Here is a 24,034-nt window from a genome sequence, read left to right on the forward strand (position 1 = left end):
GGAATTATGGTGGAAAATAAGTACTTGCTTACAGTTTTATTAACTAATAGCAACGTAATGTTACTTGCTACCATAAGCTACAGCTGTAGGTTTTCCTTTCATTTGGTTGTATTTCCCTACAGCCTGATTAAACAGCCTGATTAAACAATGGCTCAACCATTGCAGCATAGGCCGTAGTACAGTGGGCTGTTAAGGTTAGTAGGGGTAATAATGAAGGGAAGCTAACCTGTAATTGGAAGCAAAACTGTTTCGCATTGTAACTATTTCACTTTATTCACCCTGAAAGTTTTTATTTTCGTTTGATGTACATTTATTTTGAAGATGAGTTTTGTCTACATCTCCCTTGAGTGTCCTCGGTTCCCAGGGAGGGCTTTACTTCCATCCGCCTCTTTTGATTGGACGAAGATTTCTAAACCTTGTGTAACCATTCGTGCTGTTCTTTTGCACTGTTTGGGTCTGGAAACGTGCGACAGATGCGAAACTGCTTCCATCTGGTATCGCAAGGAAGTGGAAAAGGGGGGTGATTCTACTTAGGCGCCCTCGGCAAGACATCCTGCTTGCATTGCTACTAAGATCTGCGAGCTTCATTTCGTTTCACTAGAAAGCTGGAGAGGACGTGCGTTCCTAAACGGTTGCACCGGATTGTTCGTTGGGGATGCTACGGGTTTATTCCTTTTCTCTTGATACCATACTCGCCCTAGGCGTCTAGTTCCACTGTCTTCACAAACGGTCCACGGTATTTCTCTTATCCAGTGGAACTCACTGGAGGAGAGGCGCTTGGACCAGGAGTGATAACGCAAGGACGGGTCGAGTTGGATGTTCATAGCCATAAAGAAGTGGTCATAGTCTGGAGCTGCTAATGGGACAAGCAGTGGACTGGCAACATTGAGTCTGGTTTCACTCCAAGCAAGGTAAGGGATTTAGCCCATAGTTTTCGTCCTATCCATGTATTTTAGTACAGTTGTGTTGTGCAATTTCTGGAGTGAATTCAACTGGAAATTGTGATAGTCCTGCGATTGGACCGGAATTGCTTTTCCAAATTATAAAACCTACCCCTCAGATGCGACATTTTTATACATTTAATACGTAATCTGAGTGGACTGTGTCCATTGTATGTCCAGCACTTTAAATGCAGTAAATTAGGGTTATAGGCGAATAATTTTGATTCTCACCCGGACTGTAAACAAAGCCTATATCGAATTATCTCATGTCGTTCACTTTTTCATACATCCTCCGTTTCTAATCGGTAACCTGTCGGTCCAATGACACATGGACTATTCACGGCTAGTTTGACACGGGTAGGCTGTACTTCATATTTGCGCCCCACCAATCCATTTTCAAGTTTTTGTGACGAATAGTGTACACGGTAACTTTCTCTGGAAGTGTAGGGTATACGGGCATATATTTCCTATCAAGAGTTTGTAGTTAAATAGCTAATTGACCTGAATTGGATGGATGGCCAAATATAATTTATGTTCTATTTATTTTAATGCGGGACGATATTACACTTTCTCTCCTGCCTCCATTCATAATACGGTTTTTGTTTTTCGTAATTTATTATATTATATTTTAGAGTCAGTTTAATTTCTTAAATTGTGTATTTATTGCCCTTTGATAGCAGTCGTTTGAATCTTTAGTTTAGCCTACTTCTGAGTAACAGTTTTAGTGATAACAGGTTGGTGTATCATTTACAGCTGAATACAAACTGAATGGTGCAAAAACAATTTTCCCCTTGTTGCGTTTCTAACCAAGGCGATATAGCCTAGTGCACATTTTCTGCTAAACTACTCAGCAATTCATGTGAAATGTGAATTTCAGAATTCACAGGCATTGTAAAATGTTTTCAATATGTTTTATTCATAGGGAGAAGGTAGCCTAAAGAAATCAGCGTTTGTAGTTGGTCCATTGCATCGACTATGTATTCACAGAACCCTCAGTATTCATGTCCACAGCTCAAGATTGCTGCTTTCAAGATGAAAATAATCTCCCCTCCACCCGCTACCCCTCTATATCCCCACCGCACTGTTGCTCAGCGAGATGTATGCTCCGCTTCCCTTCATGTGCTCCTGTAGGAACCATACTAATTTAACGTTCTCTTTATTGAACATGCTTTTACTGATATTATTGATCTGTGCTATGCCCTAACAAGGCATTGAAAAGAAAGAGTGCACATCATAGAGTTTATAATTGAATTAATTGTACTTAATGGTGGTTTTAACCCTCGAATAAATTCCCAATGCTTAATTTGTTGAAACAATAATGAATTAATTTAAAAAGAAAGTGTAATAATGCTTGATGGTGAAATCTTTTGAGCAGCACAACCAGAAGTGAATGAGTCACATCAGAGGAGGCTTAGCTCCAATCTCAACTCTGAGGCATTGGTGTGTGACTTGACTGCTGAAAATAGTTGACATATACATAGATCAAAGAATCGCATGGATTGCTTCATCGCTTATTCTATAGCCTATTTCAAATTCACTAAAACATTTTAAAATCAGTTTTGAAAAAAAAAACAACAACATCTGAATCATAGTTAGCCTACCTGTTAACTGTCCAATTCTCTGAATGATCGGTTTAGTTCCTGACTGACCAGACTTAAATAGTTGAATGACAAAACCGAATGGACCTCGATAACTACAGGTACAGGCAACAGTCTTGAAACCTCCAGAGGAAGAAAATAAATGTTTTCAAGGAATCAATAGAGGGTGCTGTTGTTCTGTGGACAGCTGGCCCGGTTTGCTTACAGTACCTCGGCACTAGTCTCTGAGGGCCACTCAAAAAGATGGAGCGCCACCACCGGTGTTGCCCATGGTCCCAGGGGATGGTGAATTCAATCTAACAGAGGCTCTGGCTAATGCTGTGGCACTTTGTCAGGATTAACATCTTTCAGTGGCTTCTGTTACCTTCGGTGTCACGTTACCACCTTGGAGTTCTGGGGAGGGGAGAAAAATGGGGCACCGGTTTCCTGCTCTGCTCCACGCTGTGCTATTCCTATTCCACATTACTGTGGGTCGATAGAGGAAGAAACTCCATCATTTTCAACAAATAAAGGCATTTGTTATTTTGACTGCCAACTGGAGCTTTTCAATGAGTTCTTTTTCTACTTCGGAAAAAAAAGGAAAGACGCAAACGTTTGCCCTTTTTAAAATGTAGACTCCATGCACAGCCAGCCATCAGCTAAATGGAAATAAACAGCTCTCAGTTTGCCGACCTTGAGCTGAAAGAAATATTTGAATATTGTCATACATTTTGGCAGTGAAGCACAAAGTCTTGTTTGGCCTTGTGTCTTTTAGTATGGATTCTAATCATAAGTTAGTCTACAAATTACTTGACTTGACAATATGACCATTTTTAAACACACAGTACCTGGATAATTATTAGTGGATGTCACCTAGACCTTGGACCTACTGGGGGTGCATGGCAGCCTAATTAAGACGTCAAGTTATCTGAATATCTGACCCCTTTTCTTACCCTTCCCTGTTACTGTCCAATAGTATGCAGATATGGGACGTCTGTGTCCCTCCATCAGAAGCTAGTAGGGGGACAGATTGGATTGCATCACATTCCTCATGCCGTGGGACCTAGATTAGGGTACCCCGCCATTTCACAATCCAAGACAGAAGATATTCGGTGTCTACTGCTTGGGCTTCTTTTCATTCCCTGTGCGTTTATGTCGTTTACATGTCGTTCAGGTCATGTGACAGACATTAAGGTCAGGCGACGTGGCTTTTAGGCAGTCATGATATGCTCACGCCATCTATCGCACAGGCAATGGGACATGAAAGCAAGGTATTACAGCATTGCTGGTTGAACATTATCCTTGGCCTTTTTTTAGATGGACATTTACGGTGACTTTGAGGATGAATTAAGATAGTAATAGTCAAGTAATAGAATAACCACCAGGTCTCATTTAACGAAGCATTCTGGACAAAGAATAATCTTGAATAGTGTTTATATCTATGTCCATAAACTAATTACAGCATCGATAGTGGGTGGACATATTAGAGATTTAATAAACAGTTACAGAATTATGCAGTACTAATATTGCTTGACACTGATGAAAGTAGGACCGTGGCTAAGTTTATTCAAAGCTGTCCTTGTTGTTGCACTCCGCATATTGCTGGGTAAATCGCTATGTGGGCGCACAGAACACTGTCACTTACCCTCAGGAGCATCATTGATAATGATTTCATGTTCAAGCGATATTAACATGACTTATTTCTACTTATGTACATACTTGTTGTGTTGCTGAATAAGACAATCATAACACATGTAGGAATGTCCAAGTAAATGACATAAATTACACCTTTGTACAAGAAAAACAGGAGCACTTGGGCTGGTAGACTTGACCCTGAGTGTGTAAAGATACTTACTGCAAGACCAGAACACCATGTTCCTTCCATGCCACCTTTAGTCTACAACATTGTAACCTGAAAGGACTCTTCGTAAGGCCATATCAAGTATTTAGTTTCTATCTTCACCCTTAAGTGCAAGGCTATGTGTGAGTCAATGTCTATTTCAAGGGTGTCAACATGGAGGCCACCTTCTCCTTGGGGTGCCTTTTCATGACAGTAACTTGTGTAGAAATATGTTTTGCTTTCTAACATTGTATTGTAATGCAATGCTTCTGATTAACATACCGGAGGAGTCCTAATTAAGCAATAGGGCCCGAGGAGGTGTGGTATATGGCAATATATCACGGCTAAGCGCTGTTCTTACCCACGACACAAAGTGGAGTGCCTGGACACAGCCCTTAGCCGTGGTATATTGGCCATATATCACAAGCCCCGAGGAGCCTTATTTCTATTATAAACTGGTTAGCAAATCAAATCACATTTTATTGGTCACATACACATGGTTTGCAAATGTTAATGCGAGTGTTGCGAAATGCTTGTGCTTCTAGTTCCGACTACGCAGTAAAATCTAACAAGTAATCGAACAAATTCACAACAACTACCTTATATACACAAGTACACACACGTAAAGGGATGAATAATAATATGTACATATAAATATATGGATGAGCGATGGCGTGCGGCATAGGCAAGATGCAGTAGATGGTATAGAATACAGTATATACATATGAGATGAGTAATGTAGGATATGTACACATTATCACATAAACAAGTGATACCTCTATGTAAACATTATTAAAGTGACGTCATTTAAAGTGACTACTGATACCTTTATTAAGTCCGTAATTAGATCATTTACTGCTCTAACGTAATTAGAGCAGTACAACTAAACCTTTTGTCATGCCAGCCAATCAGAATTCAGGGCTCAAACCACCCAGTTTATAATACTCTCTGGAGCTTGTGTATAGAAGGGTAGCTTTGAAAGTGCACGGGAATATGTCACGCCTTATTGCTGGTGATCAACTCTGAAGCTGTGCACAAGCTGTGTGTATGATATGAGCATCAGCATCTATGTGAGTGTGGATATGTGGACACATGCTCAAACTGTGTCCATATGCGTGTCAAAAGCACAAGCTTTAACATTACTGAAGGCCAACATGCCAAATGCTGCATGTAAGCTTAACTGATTATGGGGTTGATTTAGGTAGGGCCTCATTTACAGTACCAGTGTTGCAGTCTGAATTATCCACTCATTAAAACAGGCCTCTCAGGAACATTCTAATGCCTTTATCAACCTTGCTGTTTCCGGGAGGGGACATGTTGGCTGAACTGGATTGGATGTCTGGCAGGAGCATGCACAGTCTTTCTCTGATGTACCATTCACACTTGGATCAAATGGCGTATTATCATATTGCTTTTCTTTAAGCTTGATGCTTGTCATATGATGTTCTAACAAATTTCCCCTCATAACTTCTGTGTCTATACATTTTTGGATCACATGCACTTGGGAAAAGGGGGTAAAAGTCACACAAAATGATACAATTCCATAATCGTTTGAGAATTTTCGTTTGAGAGTTTTGTACTGTACATTTGCTCTGAGTATCTTTTGTCAACTGGAAGGCTTTTTGTCACGGGAGGGTTTGGCTGAATTTCACCCTGACCTTCGAAAACCTAATGACAGACTTTCCTATTACATTTACATTCTAGTCATTTAGAAGACTCTTTTATCCAGAGCGACTTACGGTTAGTGCATTCTTCTTAATAGACAATGGTGGAGACAGTATCTATCTTTAACATCCTTGGCAGGCTAATGCTACTAATGTATAACTCTGCAATCAGCTTGTGCTGCACAATATATCTGCATTCTTTCAACATTCTTTGACGCTTCATCTATCTTCCCTCTTTCATGTAAGGACACAATTCATGTGGATTCAAGGCAGGCTCTTTGTTGTGTAAGAATGCGCCTGCTCATGGAGAAACTGTCATGGGATATACAGTGCATTCGGAAAGTATTCAGACCCCTTGACTTTTTCCAAGATTTGTTACGTTACAGCCTTATTCTAAAATGGATTCAATTGTTGTTTCCCTCATGAATCTACACACAATACCCCCATAAGGACGAAGCAAAAACAGGTTTTAAGAAATGTTTGAATTATAATAAAAAAATAAAAAAATGAAATATCACATTTACATAAGTATTCAGACCCTTAACTCAGCACTTTGTTGAAACACCTTTGGCAGTGATTACAGCCTCGAGTCTTAGGTATGACGCTACAAGGTTGGCACACCTGTGTTTGGGGACTTTCTCCCATTCTTCTATGCAGATCCTTTCAAGCTCTGTCAGGTTTGATGGGTAGCGTCGCTGCACAGCAGGCAACATCCACACTGAGGTAAAGGGTAGAGCTGCCGCTTTCAAGGAGCGGGACTCTAACCCGGAAGCTTATAAGAAATCCCACTATGCCCTCCGACGAACCATCAAACAGGCAAAGCATCAATACAGGACTAAGATCGAATCGTACTACACCGGCTCGGTTGCACGTCGGATGTGGCAGGGCTTTCAAACTATTACAGACTACAAAGGGTAGTACAGCCGAGAGCTGCCCAGTGACAAGAGCCTACCAGATGAGCAAAATTACTTCTATGCTCACTTCGAGGCAAGTAACACTGAAACATGCATGACAGCATCAGCTGTTCCGGACGCTCTCCGCAGCCGATGTGAGTAAGACCTATACACAGGTCAACATTCACAAGGCTGCAGGGCCAGATGGATTACCAGGACGTGTACTGTTAGTGTGCGCTGACCAACTGGCAAGTGTCTTCACTGACATTTTCAACTTCTCTCTGTCTCAGTCTGTAATACCAACATGTTTCAAGCATACCACCATAGTCCCTGTGCCCAAGAACACTAAGGTAACCTGCCTAAATGACTACCGACCCGTAGCTCTCACGTCTGTAGCCATGAAGTGCTTTGAAAAGCTGGTCATGGCTCACATTATCCCAGAAAACCTAGACCCACTCCAATTTTCATACCGTCCCAACAGATCCACAGATGATGCAATCTCTATTGCACTCCACTCCTGGACAAAAGGAACACCTACGTATGTGAGAATACTATTCATTGACTACAGCTCAGCGTACCACACCATAGTGCCCTCAAAGCTCATCACTAAGCTAAGGACCCTGGGACTAAACACCTCCCTCTGCAACTGGATGTTGAACTTCCTGACGGGCCACCCCCAGGTGGTAAGAGTAGGTAACAACACATCCGCCATGCTGATCCTCAACATGGGGTCCCTTAAGGGGTGTGTGCTCAGTCCCCTCCTGTCCTCCCTGTTCACTCATGACTGCACGGCCAGGCACGACTCCAACACCATCATTAAGTTTGCAGATGACACAACAGTGGTAGGCCTGATCACCGACCACGATGAGACAGCCTATAGGGAGGAGGTCAGAGACCTGACCATGTGGTGCAAGTACCACAACCTCTCCCTCAATGTGATCAAGATAAAGGAGATGATTTTGGACTCCAGAAAAATAAGGAACGAGCACACCTCCATTCTCATCGACGGGGCTATAGTAGAGCAGGTTGAGAGCTTCAAGTTCCTTGGTGTTCACATCACCATCAAACTAACATGGTCCAAGCACACCAAGACAGTCGTGAAGAGGGCATGAGACTTAAAATATTTGGCATGGGTCCTCAGATCCTCAAAAGGTTCTACAGCTGCACCATCGAGAGCATCCTGACATGTTTGATAATTGCCTGATATGGAAACTGCTTGGCCTCCGACCGCAAGGCGCTACAGAGGATAGTGAGTATGGCCTAGTACATCACCGGGGCCAAGCTTCCATGACCTCTATACCAGGCGTTGTCAGAGGAAGGCCCTAAAAATTGTCAAAAGCCACCCTAGTCATAGACTGTTCTCTCTGCTACCACATGGCAAGTGGTACTGGAGCACCAAGTCTAGGTCCAAGAGGTTTCTAAACAGCTTCTACCCCCAAGCCATAAGACTCCTGAACATCTAATCAAATGGCTACTCCAGACTATTTGCATTGCCCCCCCACTTTACTAATAACTCTGTTATTATCTATGCATAGTCACCTTAATAACTCAACCTACATGTACATATTACCTCAATTACCTCATCTAACCGGTTCCCCTGTACCGGTACCCCCTGTAAATATACCCTCACTATTGTTATTTTACTGCTGCTCTTTAATTATTTGTTACTTTTATTTCTTCATTTTTTCTGGTATTTCTCTTAAAATTGCATTGTTGGTTAAGTGCTTGTAAGTAAGCATTTCACTGTACGTTCCACACATGTTGTATTCGGCGCATGTGACAAACACATTTTGATTTGATTGATGTTCAGGTCTATCCAGAGATGTTCGATTGGGTTCAAGTCTGTGCTCTGGCTGGGCTGCTCAAGGACTTTCAGAGACTTGTCACGAAGCCACTTTTGCATTGTCTTGGCTGTGTGTTTGGCATTCAGGCCAATGAGTTCAATCTTGGTTTCATCAGACCAGAAATCCTTGTTTCTCTAAAAGTCCTTTAAGTGCCATGCAGCAAACTCCAAACGGGCTGTCATGTAGGTTTGCACAATTTGGGGAATATTCAGAGGTGGAAACTTTCTGTGGGAATTAACAGGAATATATGGGAATTAACGGAAATATATGCAAATTAATATTAATACCATTGTAGAAGTTTTTTGCATGGGATATATTTACCATATCATATGGAGACAGAAACCTAAACCTTTTACCTTATCAAAAGTAGACATAAGTGCAAATTATGAAATACTTCCAATAGAAAAATATATATGTATTTTTAGTTGAACTGTAATGAAATTAGTTGACTCTTCACATGGGATGATTTCACTGAACAACAAAAGAAAGGGAATATTGAATGATCCCCAATGATCCTTCTCATTTCCCAAAAATGTTTTCAATATACATCTGTAAAATGATAGTGTAGAAACTAAAGCTTCCTCTCAGGCTTCCATGTTTTCTCCCTGGACCTCCTCAATGTCCACCTCTTGAACATCAGACTCTGAGGCCTCATCACTGTCACTTTCCAACTTTGTTGAGGATGGCTCACTGTCAGGCTCAATTAGCCTAAAATTTGCCATGGATGGCCACCAATTTTTCAACCCTTGTATTGGTCAGCCTGTTGCGTGCTTTTGTGTGCTGTGTGTTCCCAAACAAGGACCAGTTGCACTCTGAGGCGGCTGATGTTGGTGGGATTTGGAGGATGATAGAGGCAACAGGGGAAAGAGCCTCAGATACACAAAGTCCCTTCCACCAGGTGGCTGATGAGATATGTTGGCATGACTGCCATATCCCATCTCCATCTCAAAGCCCTTGCTTGGAAGTATACTTCGCCAGACTGCCAAGAACCTTGCGCTTATCCAGGCCAAGGTGGCGAGACATGGTAGTGATGACAACATAGGCCTTGTTGATCTCTGCACCAGACAGGATGCTCTTGCCAGCATACTTGGGGTCCAACATGCACACTGCGGTGTGTATGGGCTTCAGGCAGAAGTCTTCACACTTTTTGATGTATTTCAGAACTGCTGTTTCCTCTGCTTGGTGCAACAGTGAAGTGGGCAAGGCAGTACAGATCTCTTCTCTTACATCTGCAAGCAGAGTCTGAACATCAGACAGGATGGCATCGTCTCCCTCAATCCGTGCAATGGCTACTGCTATAGGTTTCAGTAGTTTCAGGCTGCTTACCACTCTCTCCCAAAATAAATCATCCAGGAGGATCCTCTTGATGGGGCTGTCCATATTGGCAGACTGTGATATGGCCATTTCTCGGAGAGACTACTTCCCCTCCAGAAGACATGATATGTCAAACATGATGACAACACCACCCCAACGGGTGTGGTGCTCTTATTCTTCTCACTTTGATTGGTGAGGTAGATTGCTGCTATAACTTGATGACCCTTCACATATGTAACCATTTCCTTGGCTCTCTTGTAGAGTGTATCCATTGTTTTCAGTGCCATGATGTCCTTGAGGAGCAGATTCAATGCACGAGCAGCACAGCCAATGGGTGTGATGTGAGGGTAGGACTCCTCCACTTTAGACCAAGCAGCCTTCATATTCAGAGCATTGTCTGTCACCAGTGCAAATACCTTCAGTGGTCCAAGGTCATTGATGACTGCCTTCAGATCATCTGCAATGGAAAGACCGGTGTGTCTGTTGCCCATTGTGTCTGTGCTCTTGTAGAATATTGGTTGAGTGGTGGAGATGTAGTTAAGTGTTCCTTGCCCACAAACATTTGACCACCCATCAGAGATGATTGCAATACAGTCTGCTTTCTCTATGATTTGCTTGACCTTTACTTGAACTCTATTGAACTATGCATCCAGCAAATGAGTAGATAAAGCATGTCTGGTTGGAGGGGTGTATGTTGGGTGAAGAACATTCAGAAATCTCTTCCAATACACATTGCCTGTGCGCATCAGAGGTAAACCAGTTGCATGCACTGCTCAAGCAAGACATTCATCAGCATTTCTCTGACTACATTCCTCCATTGAGTCAAAAAAAACCTTGATTCCAGGAGGAACATGAGCTGTTGCTATCGATTAGGTGTCTGATTCATGATTTTCACCTCTAATAGAAGTAGAGGGACTTTTATCAGATGTTGCTTCTTGTGAGCACTGAGGAACTTTATGCACTTGGCCAGATGATTCTGCATCTTTTTTGCATTCTTCACATATGATTTGGCACAGTATTTGCAAATGTACACAGCTTTTCCTTCTACATTAGGTGTAGTGAAATGTCTCCACAGATCATATAGTGCCTGTAGCATTTTCCAGTAAAGATTAGAAAAAAATTAGTAAAAAAATAAATAAATCCATGTACAGATAAATAGTTAAGCAGTTAGATTAAACAACTCATTTGTAAGATAAATGTTTTAAAATGAAACATTTAACAGGTGAATTAACACTCCTCAGTTAGCAGGCTCAAGCAAGCTAAAACCCACATGGAAGCAAAAACTAAAATGCAGAAATTGTTATCAAGTTAGAAATGATTTAAATGCACTTTGCTGTAGGACTACTATTTACTAGTTAACAAAAAATCATGTATGTCCTATAAAATATATTCACCCCACCCAGTATTGTAATCGAAACTTACCAGAAAGCATGTAGTCCTTGGCTCAGACAGTGTAGTAGTGTGGGCTCAATAGCATCTCATTAGTGTGCAAGATCTTGAGAATCAGCTGGAAGAGTGCACTGCACATGTGATGGAAGAATGCGCTGTGTATGCAGAGGGTTGCAATTCCATTGAATTGGGGATAGTTGAACCAAAAAATGCCGCAAGACCAGAATTGCCTTATGTGTATCCCACAAGAAAAGGTTCACTGTTATAAGCTAACTTTTTTGATGATTGTAAGTAAAATTCCCCAAATTCCCGGGCTTAACTTTGAAAGTCCACTGTCATGTGTGTTTACTGAGGAGTGGCTTCCATCTGACCACTCTACCTTATAGGCCTGATTGGTGTAGTGCTGCAGAGATGGTTGTATTTCTGGAAGGTTCTCCCATCTCTGGAAGATTCTCCCATCTCTGAAACTCTGGAGCTCTATCAGAGTGTCCATCCCCCAATTACTCAGTTTGGGAGGGTGGCCAGCTTGGTGGTTCCAAACTTCTTACATTTAAGAATGATGGAGGCCACTGTGTTCTCTGGGACCTTCAATACTGCAGAAATGTTTTGGTACCCTTCCCCAGATCTGTGCCTCGACACAATCTTAGTCTCGGAGCTCGATGGACAATTCCTTCGACCGCATGACTTGGTTTTTGCTCTTACATGCACTGTCAACTGTGGGACCCTATATAGACAGGTGTGTGCCGTTCCAAATCATGTCCAATCAATTGAATTTACAGTAGGTGGACTCCAATCAAGTTGTAGAAACATCTCAAGGATTATCAATGGAAACAGGATGCACCTGAGCTCAATTTGGAGTCTCATAGCAAAGGGGTTGAATACTTCTGTATATAAGGAATTTCTGTTTTTGTTTTTTTCATGTGCAATAAAATCTAAAAGCCTTTTTCATTATGGGGTATTGTGTGCAGATTGATGAGGATTTTTTTTTATTTAATCAATTTTAGAATAGGCTGTAACGTAAACAAAATGTGGAAAAGGGGAAGGAGTCTGAATACTTTCCGAATGCACTGTATGTACATATCTGTACCACAGCTGAAGTCACTACCACTATTTTTTGTCTTCCAAGAAAAAGACAATAGGCATTGACAATATTCTCTGATATATTATGCTTGCATCCCACCACTAGTCCATGAATAAAAAATGTAAGGTACGAATGTACGCAAGACGTCCTGTATTTTCAGTTCAAACTTGATTCCTAAATCGATTTTCTCATGGCATAATCGAAAGACACTGCTTTAAGAAGAGCCATGGACAAGCTGACCTTTATAAAAAACAGTCCATAAGGGATTTAGCTTCAATATACTGTATGGTAATATGGCTGAGTTCTCTCCCAGGCCTTAGGATACCTTCTTAGCCCTACTTTCCCGAGAGCAGAGGTGACTAGCATTCCATTTCAAAGATTATAAAAGTGTATATGCTGTTTGTTGGGTATAGTCGGTTTGTTTTTCACTGACAACTGACAGTCACTGCATGGTGCTTTTCTGCACTGTTGCTCCAATTAATTAGCAGACGTGTCGTGCATAATTGTGCTAGGACTTTGCACTTGACATCTAATGCCATTGTACTGTAGGTTAAATAAGCAAGGGCGCTGAGGGGGAGCGAGGGAAGGGCCAAATAAAGGAGCTAGCTGAACAATGGTGCTTTTGACATTTTTAATAATATACTATTGCACAGAGGATTCCATTCATTCAGCACAGCTATGCAGTATGTCATTACGGTGTTGGTTTACTATGGAAAGGCTGACAGCTAAACATATACAGAAAACACTGTTGCATTGACCTAAGACCGAAGTATAAATGCCGACCCCTGGTTGAAAATAATCATCTTAAGGATCTCGGAGGTGCACCTTGTAATCAACCTCAACACTTACTTTCCATTTTAGCCTTGTAAGGGGGGTGGAGGAGGAATTGATTAGCAATGGCAGGCTCCATTACACCCACTCTACATCTGCAATAACCCTAATTGTTGGTTGCCCCTACACCAGCCCAGTCAACTACAGAAAGCACCTAAACAGAAAGAGCTCAAAGGGGAAAGTGTTCCTGTTTAAAAGGAACCACTAAGATGGAACACACAGTCACTAACTGTGCAGCCCATCCTCCCCCCGTGCTCTAATGCTAAGATAACATCTTTTTGATTTATAAATCACCCGTAGTCTGCAATCAGAGTGCTAAGAGCACCGGGTTCATTCAGTATTTGCTGGCATATGGTGACACATTTGCATAATCAGCTAATGCTTACTCTAGCTCTCTTCCTTTTATCATTTGCTGTGCCTATTGGCAGTGTGAGATTCAGGGCAATTAAACTTTGCAGAGATGTGCACTCATCGTTATATGGTCTAATTATAAGTCTTGGAGGATTATGAAAGAATGAATGAAACCGAACTGAGAATCACAACCTGCTTGTTGTTCAAATTTTTGTTGATGTGTAGCTATTCGAAAGTTGTGTCTGTAGATATGAAAAGAGACCATGTTAATCATGGATGCATATTCCATCTTTGAATGTGTATCAGTTGCTTCAGCAGCCTGTGAAATTAGCTGAATTTAGCAAAGTAACAGAGAATGGCAGGTGGAAATAACAGTGTTTCACAGTGTCTGGTTCTTTTGCATTCATTTGTATGTAATTTTGAATGAGATGCTGGCTTATATTTGGAAAAGTCCTCCCATACTGTCTGAAAACACTTTGAAAAGGGTCTTATTTTCACCAACTTTCTGGGCGACTCCGTGGGAGGTACTGTAGCTAGGATTAATAATGTGTTTCTCTGGGGAAAGCAGGGTTTTGAGAGTAACATTGGAAATGCAATACAACGTATGAAATTGGATTGGAAGCTTGATAGATTGAGACTGTAAGAGGCAACACATATTTCAATAGGCCTTTTCATTTTCACTGTCCTTATTTTCTTCATTGTGTCTGTTTATTAGGTACACCCATTGTACAGGGTCGGACCCCCCTTTGCCTCCAGAACTGGCATTCCACAAGGTGTCTCAAACGTTCCGCAGGGATGTTGGTCCATGTTGACGTGATGGCATCACGCAGTTGCTGCAGATTTAATGGCGGTACATTCATGCTGCAAACAGCCCGTTCCATCTCGTCCCGAAGATGCTCTATGGGGTTGAGGTCTGTGTCCTGCGCAGGCCACTCAAGTAAACTGAACTCACTGTCATGTTCCAGGCAATGTTTTTCCACTCCTCAATTGCCCAGTGTTGGTGATCGCATGCCCACTGGAGCCTCTTCTTCTTGTTTTAAAGCTGATAGGAGTGGAACGTGGTGTGGTCGTCAGCTGCAGTAGTTCATCTGTGACAAGGACCGACGAGTTGTGCATTTCGAGATGCCCTTCTGCACACCACTGTGCTGTTATTTGTTTGTTTGTAGCCCGCTTGCACGATTCTTGCCATTCTACTACGACCTCTCTCATCAACGAGCTGTTTTCGCCCACTGGACTGCCACTGACTGGACGTTTTTAGATTGCCGCACCATTCTCTGTAAATCCTAGACACTGTCTTGCATGAAAAACCCAGGAGGGCGGTTGTTTCTGAGATACTGGATCCTTGCACGCCTGGCACCGACGATCATACCACTCTCAAAGACATTTAGGTCATTCGTTTTGCCCATTCTAATTTTCAATCGAAGAGTAACTGAATGCCTCTATGCCTGTCTGCCTGCTCTATACTGTATAGCAAGCCACAGCCACGTGACTCACTGTCTGTAGGGGAGATCCATTTTTGTGAATGGGTTGGTGTACCTAATAAACTCTCCGGTGAGTGTATATTGTGGAGGTGCTGCTTGTAATAAAGTGAAGGCCAAAAGCTGTGTCCGGCGTGTTCTCCCCTCAGAGTAGGGACTGTAAATGTCACACTATCTGTAATAAAGGATTGTGAAACTTCTCCCTATTTATCTCAGGCTGCCTGGCCTTTCTTAGTATTGTCCACCTACTACCTCACTACCTCTACCTCTCTGCAAGCTTCAGTCAGAATTCTAGAGATTTCTTTACAACTGTTAGTTTAAAACTTTTCTTCTGAGAATAATACAGTCTTGAGATTATATTGTAGGTAATTGAAAGCAGTTTGGCAATCTTTCAATGGTCTTTGTTTCTTGGGATGAGTTTTACAGCAGGGCAGACATTATTACTTACATGGGTTAAGTCGTTGACATTGTGGGTGGCCCAGGAGTAGGTGTCTTTTAAAGGGATACTTTGGGATTTTGGCTGTCTACTTCCCCAGAGTCAAATAAACTCCAGGATACCATTTTTATTTCTCTGCATCCAGTATGAAGGAAGTTAGAGAGACTGTAGTTTTGCGAGCCAATACTAACTAGGATTAGCACAATGACTGGAAGTCTATGGTATCTACTAGCATGCTTGCAGTTACCATAGACTTCCAGTCATTGCACTAGTTAGCAACTTCCTTCAAACTGCACGCAGAAACATAAAAATGGTTCATCTTACTCTGGGGAAGTACAGAACCAGTCAAAAGTTTGGACACACCTACCCATTCAAGTGTTTTTCTTAATTTGTTACTCTTTTCTACATTGTAGAATAATAGTGAAGAAACCAAAACTAGGAAATAACACATATGGAATCATGTCGTAACCAAAAAGTGTTAAAATATATTTTATATTCTTCAAAGTAGCCACCATTTATCCTGATGACAGCTTTGGACACTATTGGCATTCTCTCATCCAGCTTCACCTGGAATGCTTTTCCAACAGTCTTGAAGGAGTTCCCACACATGCTGAGCACTTGTTGGCTGCTTTTCCTTCACTCTTCATCTCAGGCCTCCCCCTCCTCTCAGAGCTCAGCAGCAGCTCTATCAGCCTCTTCTGTCTGAGCTGAGGCTCCTTCACTTGGTATTATCCCTCATCGGTCTGTTAGCACACCACCAGTCAGCCAGGCTCTCCTCTCAGCACCTTTTACAAATCTTTTTAAAAAAATACTGAATTTAATGTGTCTGTGTGATGTAGGCCTGTCTTCCTTGGGTAATCCAAGATCACTTTGACCAGGCGTCATCTTATCAGTCACAGCTGAAGGACAGTAAGACACAACAGAGCCCTAAGACCTCCATGCTATAACTGGGATATATGTGGTCTTAAAAGCTTTGGAAATGTATACTAATACTTTCAATCCTGCCTTCAGACAATTCCTTGGAGCGTGAATAATCAGGGTCTGCTCCCAGTTGTCTCAGTCCTTTGGTCACCCTCTGCCTCAGAAGGGGTCACAATGTCAGCAGAAGGTTACACAAAGGGATCAGCTCTACAAGTTGAAATAAAAGGCTCTATCCAGAGGCCAATTAGGAATTGTCTGGAGAATGTAATGTAGTGTTACTGATGTAAAAAAAACAACTATGAAGTAAACCTTGGACTGGCTGCATATGTTCCAAGAGTGAGCATGTATTTCAGAGGAAAGGGAATTGGTGAGACAAAGGTTTTTGAATTCATCGGAAAGTTACCACACATGTAAAGGGAAGTGCAGTCAGCACATACTGCAGCAGCTGTTAGGGCATTATACGCCTTAACATACTGGGGTGAACCAAGGAGACCAGATGAACTCATTGTCTGTTGACTCATTGAAAACCTTTTCTTGTGGTCTTTGGCATTCACAGCTTTGTTCCAGCGATCTTCTGAGCTTCAGAATTATCCATGGAACGAAATCTGTCTCATATGAATTATGAAACTAAAATACCCCCCCCCCGCAGATGATCATCAGTAGTTTGTTTACTTCTTGTGGAAGAAGGATGCAGGCTATGTACTGTGGTATAATGTGGTATTCGCTTCCATCCTGTACGCATTAAAATTGTATAGGTATACAAATTATTTTCTCCCGTTTCTCATTTTTTATTTTATTTGTCATTATAATAGGAAATGGAGTATCATTGATTTCATTCGTTTATTTAATTTTGCACATCTAACGTTCTAATTTCCTCCAGGGGAAATTGTATGGGAATGAATAGGGAAGGGGGAGGAGGCTGTATGCATGTGAATCCCATTGCGATGGAACATCTGGTGGCCCACTCAAATGGTTTCTCTGCTTTTGACGTGCAGATTCTAACCACACAAACCAGTCAAACACAGTGACACACAAAGGCTAGAGGAAAAAACCTTGCCACCACATGTTTTCATACTGATGCTGTGGCACTTTTTGATCAACATATTTTTCTGCACTCATGTGGTCTTGAAGACGGTTTTATTTCTTTTTTTAACCATTGAGACCAGCGAATCTGTGAATAATTGATTTAGTTCTGCTTCTAGTAGCTTTCCTAATGGGGAATTATTTGGTCACAAAGGCATACATTTGTAAATGAGGCTGATAAACCTTTGGTGCGAAAAAGGAGTGTTTTGTCTGACACAGGAATTCTCTTGTCCACTGTTTTGGTTGTCAAGTGTTAAAGCGAAGGCAGGATGTGTACCAGGGCCACAATGGCCCTTTCATACAGGCATCTCAGATGCTGGGATATTCAGTCCTGCCTCTTTTCACAGTGCCCTAATCTCTTTATCAGCTCGCAACAATGAAGGTTTGAGGCCCTCCTTCTCTTCTCCTGAGCCAGACCCCTTGATTCAGGACACTGGAAAGGGGACTGGTCAATACTGACTACAATCTTCCCCTGGACAGCAGCACACTCGGCACTGTCTGAAAGAGTTTGAAGTATGTTGTCACTTTCCATTTGACTCTATGGGTAGTATGGCAGACAATGCTAAAATTGAAAGAGGGAAAAAAGAGAGAAAAGAATGAAATAAAAAGTTTTCCTCTTGCATCTATTATGTATTGTTCGCTTGGGTTGTTTCAAACTGTCAGGGTAGCTTTGCATCAGTGAACCCATTCACCACTCTGGAATTGGCACCTATTAGACCCCACCAGCTCCTCTACTGTGTCTGCAGGGAAGCCATTTTGATTTCTGTCCCAGGGCTGTTTGTCAGTCTCCAATGAAATGGCTTTTCCGTGACTGGAGGCCCCTCTGGGTCATTTCTCATTCTGTGTGTTTGAAAGTGCATTAAAGTATTTTAGGCCCCACTGATTGGTGTGAGGCCAAGTTTCAGCTAATTTCCTACCTCTGCCTCATATCTACGGATATCTTTGAAAAAAATATTCTGAGAATAATTGAAAGTCTTGAGATTATATTGTAGGTAATTGAAAGCAGTTTGGCAATCTTTCCATGGCCTTTGATTATTGGGATAAGTTTTACAGCAGGGAAGAATTTATTACTACATGGGTAAGTGGCTGACATTGTGGGTGGCCCAGGGGTAGGTGTCCATTAAAGGGATACTTTGGGATTTTGGCCGTCTGCTTCCCCAGAGTCAGACAAACTCATGGACACCATTTTTATGTCTCTGCATCCAGTATGAAGGAAGTTATAGGTAGTTTTGCATGCCAATGCTAACTAGCATTAGCACAATGCCTGGAAGTCTATGGTATCTACTAGCATGCTTGGAGTTACCATAGACTGCCAGTCATTGCACTAGTTAGTAACTTCCTTCAAATTGCACGCAGAAACATAACACATGGTGTCCATGAGTTCGTCTTACTTATTCAAGGGTTTTTCTTTATTTGTACTATTTTCTACAATGTAGAATAGTAGTGAAGACATCAAAACTATGAAATAACACACATGGAATCATGTAGTAAGCAAAAAAGTGTTAAACAATCAAAATATATATTCGATTTTAGATTCTTCAAAGTAGCCACCCTTTGTCTTGATGACAGCTTTGCATATGCTTTTCCAACAGTCTTGAAGGAGTTCCCACATGCTGAGCACTTGTTAGCTGATTTTCCTTCACTCTGCGGTCCAACTCATCCTAAACCATCTCAATTTGGCTGAGGTCGGTGATTGTTGAGGTCAGGTCATCTGATGCAACACTCCATCACTCTCCTTGCAAGGGTCAAATAGCCCTTGCACAGCCTGGAGGTGTGTTGGGTCATTTTCCTGTTGAAAATAAATTACAGTCCCACCAAGCACAAACATGGGATGGTGTATCGCTGCAGAATTCTGTGGTAGCCATGCTGCTTAATTGTGCCTTGAAATTTTAAATAAATCACAGATAGTGTCACCAGCAAAACACCCCACACCATCACACCTCCTCCTCCATGCTTCACAGTGGGAACCACACATGCGGAGATCATCCGTTCACCTACTCTGCGTTTCACAAAGACACAGCGGTTGGAATCAAAAATCTCAAATTTGGACTCATCAGACCAAAGGACAGATTTCAACCGGTCTAATGTCTATTGCTCATTTTTCTTGGCCCAAGCATGTCTCTTCTTCTTATTGGTGTCCTTTAGTAGTGGTTTCTTTGCAGCAATTAAACCATGAAGGCCTGATTCATGCAGTCTCTTTTGAACAGTTGCTGTTGATATGTGTCTGTTACTTGAACTCTGTAAAGCATTTATTTGGCCTGCAATTTCAGAGGCTGTTAACTCTAATGAACTTATCCTCTGCAGCAGAGGTAACTCTGGTTCTGAGAGCCAGATTTATTATAGCGCTTGATGGTTTTTCGACTGCACTTTCAAAGGTCTTGAAATGTTCCGTGACTGACCTTCATGTCTTAAAGTAATGATGGACTGTCATTTCCCTTTGCTTATTTGAGCTGTTCTTGCCATAATATAGACTTGGTCTTTTACCAAATATGGCCATCTTCTGTATACCACCACTACCTTGTCACAACACAACTGATTGGCTCAAACACATTAAGAAGGAAATAAATTCCACAAATTAAGTTAGTGTGCCAAGCTGTCATCAAGGCAAAAGGTGGCTACTGTGAAGAATCTCAAATATAATATATATATTGATTTGTTTAACACTTTTTTGGTTACTACATGATTCCATATGTGTTATCTCATATTTGATGTCTTCACTGTTATTCTACAATGTAGAAAATAGAAGAAATAAAGAATAACCCTGGAATGAGTAGGTGTGTCCAAACTTTTGACTGGTACTGTAGATAAAGGGCTTCAATGCCAAAATCCTGAAGTATCCCTTTGAGGAAATATATTATTTTCCCATTCTAATTGAGGCAGTTGAGTATGAGCAGCACAACCAGTGGAGGACCAGGTGTGTCATGACCTGCTCAATGGGAACGACTGTGGGCTGAAAGATGTTTGTCACTCCCGCAAGGACATGGGGGCTGTAATCTCCAGCAAGGCTGTCATTAACATGACACTCAGATGGGTGTAGTAAATGAGGGCCTGATCGTAATGGAGGACAGGAGTGGGAGATGGGAAGGCATGTCTCTTACTGTGCCTTCTACCATCATTATCATTATGATGCCATGGCTCTAGACACTATACATTTAGACAGAAACGCAGTATAACCAGGCGTCACCCAAAAACATGACACAATCAATGAGTCTTTTATATATTTCCCTATTTTTCTTCACCTTTTCATTGTGCAGCTCCGTTGCCCTGCGCGCTTGTTTGTTGAGCTGTAGATCCACTCGGGTGTCCCCAAAAGTTTTCAAAAGCACCATTGCTTGTAAGTGCCCAGCCGTACTTTGGTGTCTCGTTGCTGCCTTGGTTAGACAACTCAAGTTTGCAAAGCCAGTGTGGCTCCAAACACCAAATCCAAATCATTCCCAGCAGTACAATTTGCAGTGCTTCTCGGAGCCTGTGAGCCATTGGTAGCGCTCGTAGTTGGAACTTTGAAAGTGGCGAACCAACCCCTTTCCCGCCTGTAGCAGGCTTTGTAGCGTCGGCGTCGGGCGACCTCTCCTTACAATGTCTAACTTTTCTTGAAAAGTTCGTCTTGAGAATGGCGTTAAATTATATCCTCGACCAAATCGATATCTTCTCCTCCTTCCGCCATTGTGGGTTGACAAAACAGCTTAGTAGTACGCAAATTAATTTGTTTATCAAATTCGGTTTCCTAGTTCTGAGGTTCTGCATAGACCTGCCCATAGGACCTGCCTCTCAATATTGGTAATCCAATCAAAAGACGTGCACGCACTACGCCTGCTAGCTGGCTCCTGTTTAACACTGGAGCCAGCCAGCAGGCGTACAATAGCCAACTCTAAAGCTGATTGGTTGACACTAAATTTTCCTTTCCTTTCCATTCACTTCAAGCTACAAGCACCCGCACTGTTGATTCTGAAGGCCTGAGGGCAGATTTTAGACCCCTGGCAACTCATGATGGCTCAATATGATTGGATAAAAGATCTAACATAAAGACCAGCCCTCCAAATCTCAACCTGGGGCTGGAAGCAGTGCAACCAAGGGGAAAGCTATGAAATGAAGAGTATAACTCTTACTCTGGGGAATAATTGAATACATATTTGTGGGAAAATAGATATATTTTTAAATTATATTCTGATGATGTTTAGGCCAGCAGAGAAGGCCTTGCTGGCCCTGATGGCCCACCACTGCCCCCGACACACCCACCAATACACACAAGGGAGCAAACAGGCCCCAGTTTCTATTTTCTATAATGTAAAACGGTAGTATTTTCATGTGCTGCCCAAAATGCTCATTCCTGTTAGTTCTTAGCCCTCCTTTCCCAACAATCAAACCATTCACCTTTTATTTACTTTACACTGGGAGGAAACCTACTTTCCTTTTGAAGACCAGACAGCTGCTTCCATTTGAACTACTCTCCTTAGTTACAGCAGAGCTCTGGTTTATTCAATGGCTTCCTAAGTGATGACTATGCAGTGCACTGTAAACGTAAGACTTCATCTTCGGTAATGTGTAACCTTTATTTAACCAGGCAAGTCAGTTCAGGACAAATTCTTATTTACAATGAGAGAGAGAGCCTACCCCGGCCAAACCCGGACTACGCTGGGCCAATTGTGCGTCGCCCTATGGGACTCCCAATCACGGCCAGATGTGATACAGCCTGAACAGCCTGAATTCGAACTAGGGACTGTAGTGACGCCTCGTGCACTGAAATGCAGTGCCTTAGACCACTGCGCCACTCAGGAGCCCGAAGAGTGGCTCCTTTGAAGAATCTAAAATCTAATATACATTTTGATTTGTTTAATACTTTTTTGATTACTACATGATTCCATATGTGTTATTTTGTAGTTTTGATGTCTTCACTATTATTCTACAACGTAGAAAATAGTAAAGATAAGGAAAAACCCTTGAATGAGTAGGTGTGTCCAAACATTTGACTGGTACTTAGGTTACAGCGCTTAGATTTCATGGATGAATATTGTATGTTGAAGTGGAACCTAATGATCTGTTTCTGTCTTCTGTCCTTTTTAAATAGGATAGATTGGCTGTATGGGCCATGATATAGGTCGAATGTGATACTCTGCCTATAATCAGCCTGAGTAGGCCTATAACTCCATTCCTATTCTTTTCAGAGTTTAGAGACTTTTTTATCAAATTGGAAATGAGTTGCGGCTGTGGCGTACTCCATGCTTTTTGCTAAAACAGTACGTGCTAAAAAGTATGTGACAATGAGTACATAGAATACAATTTAAGTATGTAGCACACTAGTATGGATATTCAGACACAGCCAGTGTCTTCTGTTGTTTCGAGAGAGGTGCAGCAGCCTTGGTCTCAGTACATCCACCTGAATAAAGCATTTCAAAAACAATTTGCCAATGCAGCTTTGAAAGAGGGGGCGCTTGCATGCCTCACAGTTAGATTTGTGTTTGGCGGAAACGCTGACGTTTCTTGTACCCTCGTCCTTGGTGCCTTTATCTGCTCCCATCTCCTGCTCAGGGCTTGGCAGGTTGCCATAGAAATAGCTAAAGGGCACAATTCAATAAAAAGTGTAAAGGCTCACCTGTTAGGCCCATAAATATGCCAGGTGTATAGTAGCTCATACTGATGGCTATATATTTTTAAATCCATGAAAAATGTGGGTGTAAATGATCAGGGGTTATGCTGAGGTGAGCACACAGATTGACTTCCTTTTCCCATTCACAAGCCACTAAACAGTACAGCACTTGGACTACCACTGGCACTTAATATGAGCAATTACATGCCTGACTAGAATTTGAGATCTCAGTTTTGGGGATTTAGTTGAGTCTCTTGGGTGTTTGTATGGGTTGATAAGTGGCCCTGTGATACTGTGTGTGGCTACATTAGGGACTGAAGCTGGAGCCGCACTTGGCAGTAAGAACAGGCAGATGTGGCCATTTATCACCCGCCGTCGCTCTGCAAGCAAAGCAGCACCTGGGGGCCTGTGCAGGAGGGTGAAAGACTGAGGTAAAGGAAGAAAGAGAGACGGGAGGATGAGGGAGAGACAGAGAGATCGAGGGTCAGACAGGAATGTGCATGTCTGCCAAAGCCATTAGAAAGTGAAGCTGCTCGGCCTCCACTGAGATTTCTGAATGGATTTGCACAGATATGACATTGATACTAAACTGACCTAATATTTTTCTCCTGCACCTCCCAATCCTGTCTGGCAGGCTATTCACAGGTGTTTTTCAAAAGAGCCATTGTAAAAATGCATATACTCCATCTTACTCTAACTTAGCTGATACATAAGCATACATGCATCCAGTGAGACTTGCTGGGTTCTGTTGGTATCTGGGTTTTGCGAGCCCCTGCTTTGGTAATGTGTCAAATAAAGTTGACCAGT

General features: G+C 42.1%; 1 protein-coding gene across 1 annotated transcript in view; it reads left to right on the plus strand.

The window, feature by feature from the left end:
• The first annotated feature begins 459 nt into the window (after positions 1-459).
• Positions 460-24,034, plus strand: part of LOC112232225 (cadherin-11) — a 77,972-nt gene continuing 54,397 nt past the window's right edge. The window contains exon 1 of the mRNA XM_024399040.2: positions 460-911. The gene's annotated coding sequence lies outside the window, so the exon portion shown is untranslated. The remainder of the gene's footprint in view (positions 912-24,034) is intronic.

The sequence above is a fragment of the Oncorhynchus tshawytscha genome, linkage group LG12 (genome assembly GCF_018296145.1).
Source record: "Oncorhynchus tshawytscha isolate Ot180627B linkage group LG12, Otsh_v2.0, whole genome shotgun sequence".
In the NCBI taxonomy this organism is placed as follows: domain Eukaryota; kingdom Metazoa; phylum Chordata; class Actinopteri; order Salmoniformes; family Salmonidae; genus Oncorhynchus; species Oncorhynchus tshawytscha.